The sequence below is a fragment of the Meles meles genome, chromosome 5, assembly GCF_922984935.1.
Source record: "Meles meles chromosome 5, mMelMel3.1 paternal haplotype, whole genome shotgun sequence".
Classification (NCBI taxonomy): domain Eukaryota; kingdom Metazoa; phylum Chordata; class Mammalia; order Carnivora; family Mustelidae; genus Meles; species Meles meles.
This window is the reverse complement of record NC_060070.1, coordinates 76,498,781-76,505,447: the sequence shown is the minus strand read 5'-3', so window position 1 is coordinate 76,505,447 and position 6,667 is coordinate 76,498,781.

Here is a 6,667-nt window from a genome sequence, read left to right as displayed (position 1 = left end):
CTATGAATAAAGCTGTTGTAAAAACCCATATGCAAGTTTTTGTGTGGACATAAATTTTCAGTGCCTTTGAGTAAACACCAAGGAACATGATTACTGGGTCACATGATAAGCATATGTTTAGTTTTATAAAAAACTAAAGTGGCTATCCTATTTTCCAATACCACCAGTAATGAATGAGAATTCTTGTTACTCCACATCCTTGCCAGAATTTGGTGGTGTCAGTGTTTGGGATTTGTCCAGTCTATTAAGTGTGCAGTGCTTTCTCACTGTTTTAATTTCCTTTTCTCTGATGATACCAATATGATATGGAGCATGTTTCCATGTGGTCATTTGCCATCTGTTTATCTTCTTTGGTGAGGTGTCTGTTAAGGTTCTTGGCCCATTTTTAAATTGAGTTGTTTTCTTATTGTGGAGTTATAAGAGTTCTTTGTATATTTTGTATTAATGTCCATTATCATGTGTGCCTTTTTACAAATATATTCTCCCAGTCTGTGGCTTGTTTTCTCATTTTCTTGACACTATCTTTCACAGAGCAGTTTTTTATTGTAATGAAATCCAGCTTATCAGTTATTTCTTTAATGGATCATGACTTCGGTGATGTATCTAAAAATGTCATTGCCATACCGAAGATCCATCTAGGTTTTCTCTTGTTATCTTTTAAGTGTTTTATAGTGTTGCATTTTACATTTAGGCCCATGATCCATTTTGAGTTAATTTTTGTGAGGGTTTTAAGTTATGTGTCCAGACTCTTTTTTTTTTGGCATGTGGATGTACAATTGTTCCAGCACCATTTGTTGAAAAGGCTATCTTTACTCCATTGTATTGCCTTTGCTCCTTTGTCAAAAATTAGCTGGTTATATGGGTCTCTTTCTGGGCTCTCTTTTTTCTGTTCCATTGATCTATTTGTTTTTGCCAAATGTTTAATAATTGGTTGGCCCTAATGTATGAAAGATTCACTGTCAGAATTGTAGATATACTTCTTTCTATAAGAATACATGGTCAAGAGCATAGTCTTTATTATTGCAGTGCTCACACACTTCTAGATTTTGATATCAAAAAACCATCTACAAAAGTTGATGCCCATGCCTTCATTAAGTGCCTACTACTCTAGTTTACCAAAATGAAGCTGATACCTTTTGATTTATCTGCTTATGAATCAGTTGTTTTCTGCAATATCAATAAAAAAAAATCTCTGATTCAGCTTAAATAAACTTAATTAAAATGCTTATGTCTACCTCTGATTAAGAAGAATCCAATCTGGCTTCCAGGTGGCTCAGTTGGTTAAGCGTCTGACTCTTGATTTTGGCTCAGGTCATGATCTCATGATCATGGGATCGAGCCCCATGTCAGGCTCTACATTCAGTGCGGAGTCTGCTTGTCCCTCTTCCTTTGCTCCTCACCCTCCTCTCTCTCAAATAAATTAATAAAATCTTTCAAAAAAATCCTTGTATGATTATTTAAAGTCACATAGGTGGAGATGGATCCACAATCAAGCATCATCCATTAAACCAATCCCTAAGTGAAATATCTTTCAGGTAAATGTATTATATTTCCTATTGATGTAAAACAGGCACCTCGAGCTTATTTCCCTTTCCCCTCTGCACTCCTCTCAATCCTCTCCATCTGTGTTACTGCAATCTTTCAGTTGCTCAGGCCAAAAATCTTGCAGTCTTTCTTGACTCCTGTCTCTCATACTTCATATCCAACCCCTTAGCAAACCTTATCAGCAGTATTCTCAAAATATATTCAGGATTTGGCCACTTCTCCCCACTTGTACTTCTGTCATCTGGCCAGATTCTTGTCTAAATAATTGCAGTTGGCCTCCACACTTTTTTCTGTTCTTTTGGTCTGGGTCTACCCTATCTATTCTCAACACATTTGTACATTCAACATAGAGAACATGTATATCTGAATGTTCTCTTAACCCACATTTTCCAAGCACTTTGCCCTCAGACATGATGTTACCTTGAGGGTCCTGAAACAAAAATCAATTCATTCCTTTCAGTATGCAGCGTCTGCCTTTTCAGACACTCCTCTTTTCACGCTTTGAATGTTGCTAGAATCACTTGAGTGGACCCCATGCTTCCAGTTGCTTTCTTTCTAGCACAGCCACCATCAGAGTTCTTTAAAAAATTATGACCTGGTTATATCATTTTCTTGCTTGTGAAAACCTCACTGTTTCCCCTCAAAATTATTCATCAGCTTGTGCAGGCTTCATCTCCTGCACTTGTATCCCATATGCTAACCATTTTTACTATTCCAACTAAACCGAGCACAGCTTAGGAAATCTGTTCACTTTTAAAAGCTGGATTAAAATGTCATTTCCTCTTGGAAGTCTTCCCTGATACTCCAGCCCACAACCACAGCACTATTGTTTCTTTAGCTCTAGTCTATGCTATTTTCTTAGCACAGACCTTATACAGTCTAACTGGGAAATAGGGGGATAACTCTTACCACTGGATTCTGACCTTTTTTTATGAGCTGGGGAGCTAATTTTTTTACCTTGTATCCCCATTGCCTTAATTCAGACTCATTTATATTACTGGTCAATAAAAGATTTTGTTTTAATCTCTGAGTCACTTAAAATGTTACCATAACAAAATAAAATATAATTGAGCACCATGATATCCCTAATTCCAACTACTTTCAGTCTAAAAATAAAGAGTATAACCTAGATATCCTCTGAATCTCCGTGGCCTTATGTTCTTCATGACAGTATGCATGACCATTATAACTAAAGCATAAAACCATTTTGAGTTTCAGAAGAATTTACCCATACCAGCAGTTCAAGCACTTAATGACCAAACTTGCAGGACAATGGTAAAGTATCTGCTAGCTCCTGCCATCTTGCTGATTTTCTTGACTTCTCCCTTTGCCTTTAGCACATATTTCTCTTCTTTTTGTATTAGTATTTTTAAAATTCTCTGTAAAGCCTTTCTTCTGGCCAATATGCGTGACCCACAAGAAATCACCTAACTTAAGTAGGCTTTTCTAGATATTTTCTCAGCTAAGGAGATTTTTGTGAGATTCTCAATCTAACTGGTAAGAGAGGAATATTTTCTTTTGGCTACATCTTCTGCTGAGAAACATTTTTGCAGCATTTTGCAGTTTATCCATAAAATTCTCTCTCCAAGCATGGGTAAGAGGAAGACAAACATGCTATTTATTGTGGTACTGGGACTCAAAGCCCATCTATCCATACTCCCCTCTCCCAGCAATGTTTCTCAAACTGCAGTGTGCATCAGGAGCACCTGGTGGGCCTGTTTAAAGCAGACTGCTGGATCCTATCCTGAGTTTCTGATTTAGCAGGTTTGGGGGTAGACAGGACTTAGCATTTCTAAGTGGTTCCTAGGTGGTGATGTTTCTGATAGCTGCCATCAAACAAAAAACTGAAGTGTTTTTAAAAATATGTTTAGGTCACAACCCAAATTAAATTCAAATCCCTGGGGACAGACTCCAGGCCTCATATTTTTAAAAATTCCTCAGGTAATTCCAACATGCAGCCAAGTTTAAGAATCTGTGCCCTGTAGGATTGAGTAAAACTCCTCCGATGGGTCAGTTAAAGTAGTTCTCAGGAAGATGCCTTTTACGGGACTTGAAACCGTTTATTTTATATGTAATAATTTTTCCTCTCATGAGAAGCAAATAAGATCAAGAGATGGTGATTACTGGGAATTGTGCTTAAATAAGGACCTGTGGGTCCCTTCCTAGAAGATAAGTTGCACACTTACTTTGGGACTGTTAATACTTGCATATTGCCAAGAGCCTTCCTTTGTTTAGAAATCATGTTTGCAAAAGGCAACCCACGGAATGGGAGAAGATATTTGCAAATAACAGTACAGACAAAAGGTTGATATCCAGGATCTACAAAGAACTCCTCAAACTCAACACACACAAAACAGATAATCATATCAAAAAATGGGCAGAAGATATGAACAGACACTTCTCCAATGAAGACATACAAATGGCTATCAGACACATGAAAAAATGCTCATCATCACTAGCCATCAGGGAGATTCAAATTAAAACTACATTGAGATACCACCTGACACCAGTTAGAATGGCCAAAATTAGCAAGACAGGAAACAACGTGTGCTGGAGAGGATGTGGAGAAAGGGGAACCCTCTTACATTGTTGGTGGGAATGCAAGTTGGTGCAGCCACTTTGGAGAACAGTGTGGAGATTCCTCAAGAAATTAAAAATAGAGCTTCCCTATGACCCTGCAATTGCACTGCTGGTATTTACCCCGAAGATACAATGTAGTGAAAAGAAGAGCCATCTGTACCCCAATGTTTATAGCAGCAATGACCACGGTCGCCAAACTGTGGAAAGAACCAAGATGCCCTTCAACGGACGAATGGATAAGGAAGATGTGTTCCATATAAACTATGGAGTATTATGCCTCCATCAGAAAGGATGAATACTCAACTTTTGTAACAACATGGATGGGACTGGAGGAGATTACGCTGAGTGAAATAAGTCAAGCAGAGAGTCAAGTATCATATGGTTTCACTTATTTGTGGAGCATAACAAAGAACATGGAGGACATGGGGAGATGGAGAGAAGAAGGGAGTTGAGGGAAAGTGGAAGGGGAGATGAACTGTGAGAGACTATGGACTCTGAAAAACAACCTGAGGGTTTTGAAGGGGGCGTGGGTGGGGGGGTGGGAGGTTGGGGAACCAGGTGGTGGGTAATAGGGAGGGCACGTATTGCATGGAGTACTGGGTGTGGTGCAAAAACAATGAATACTGTTAAGCTGAAAAAAATTTTTTTAATTTACATATTTAAATTACAAAAAAAAAATCATGTTTGCTATTTACCTTTTAGGAAGGAAAGAAGAAAGGGAGAGAAAGTGGGAAGCAGGGAAGGAAGAAGGACAAAGACCTGGCTCAAATGTGGCAAATGCACTGTGAACTTGCATCATTTTCTGGTTCACAAGTTCTGCCCAAGAGAAGTAATAAATTTTGAATGCACATTCAAAAATGTGCAAAGCCATGTAAGCTACAAAGCTGAAGCCTGGAGCACAGTAGATGATATACAGGCCTTCCTTGGCCTCGTATTTGGAGTGGAATAAAAGCAGAGTGAAACAATTTTTGGTATCTTATGATCACAATCTCATTGCCATCAAAAGAATTAAATTAAGTACCTGCCCAAGGAAGAGAAGTCATCCCTAATTTTGGTAGGCCCTAGGTTAGGCTCCTTTCGGTTTCTATTTCAGTCAGTTGCTAAGATATGGTTAAGAGTTGTTCTCTAGCCTAACTCAATCAGGCTGCCATCTTACATCTGTCTGGAAAGGTATGGCTTTTGATTATTTGAATTGTGGCAGCATTAGAGTTTAAGGATGGCCAGGACACAAGGCTGAATCTCCAGCCCATTTTCCTTCACATTTTTTTCTATGCACAGAACCTACTTCACAGGTAGCAAATTAGTAGGTCTAGTTTACAACTAGGATTTCAGGTTTGGGATAATTTTTTGATCAGAGGACAAGCCTCTACTTTTCTCTACTTCTGGAGATTTTGAGTCATATTTAAATCAATTGCAGCTGCTTAATTTTAAACTGGTACCTTGTCCCAATTTGTTCAAGTTTGTTTCCCAAGAGCACCCGGTGTTCGTCCTCTCTTCTCTTCCTCGATAATCTTCATTTAGACTGACGATACTGGAGACCCTTCTGGCATTTCATGAAATTAGAACTCAGTCAAGAATATTTCACCATAGTGAAGTCCCTGTAGTTGTTATGTAACTCATTCCAACAAAATTTTATTCTCTAAACTGTCCAAAAACCTCTTGTTTTTTGCTTATTGGAAAAATTTTCTAGTCTTGGGACACCTGGGTGGCTCAGTTGGTTAAGCATCTGCCTTCGGCTTAGGTCATGATCCCAGGATCCTGGGATTGAGTCCACAGTGGTTTCTTTGCTCAGCGGGGAGCCTGCTTCTCCTTCTGCCTGCTGCTCCCTCTGCTTGTGTGCTCTCTCTCTGACAAATAAAATCTTTTAAAATAAATCTTCTAGTCTTAATACATATGCAGAGAAGTTCCCTACCCCCCACTGGTGCACAAATGTCTATGGTTCTCTGTGATACCCAACCCATTGACAAATGTTAAATGCTCAGCCCGAGACAGAGGTACAGACAGTTTTAACATTACACATGACTTCTACTGTTGGGACCTCTTAACTCTCTAGTCATTTCCTTTCTTCACTGACTCTGCCCTAATAGTCTCAACAGCATAGGGGCCTCTTATAACCAGAACTCAAGAGTTTCCTTATTTCAGATCCTAACTATCTAGGAATGATTCTAGTTTTCAGTCATCATCAGGCTAGGCCAGAGACTCAAAAGCTTGCACAATAGTAATCTCACAGTAGGAGCCAAGTTTCTACGAAGTCTGCCCTGGTAGCTGAAGCATGGATCCCCAAAAACAGACTATGAACTTTCTTGCTCCTTCCGGTATAAATTAAAAAAACAAACAATTGCCAGTCTCTAGATCTTAGTTTAAACATCAAGGCCATACCCTCTTGCTGCTCCTTAAGGACTTTAGTAAGCTCAAGAACATGGAACAGCTCTGGTGTGACTTTTTCAAAGTTTAATTGATCTCACAAGTAGTTCCACACTAATCCTAATGGCCCGGCCTGTGCAGGGTTAATTTCTATTTCCCCAGATCATGTATCCAATGG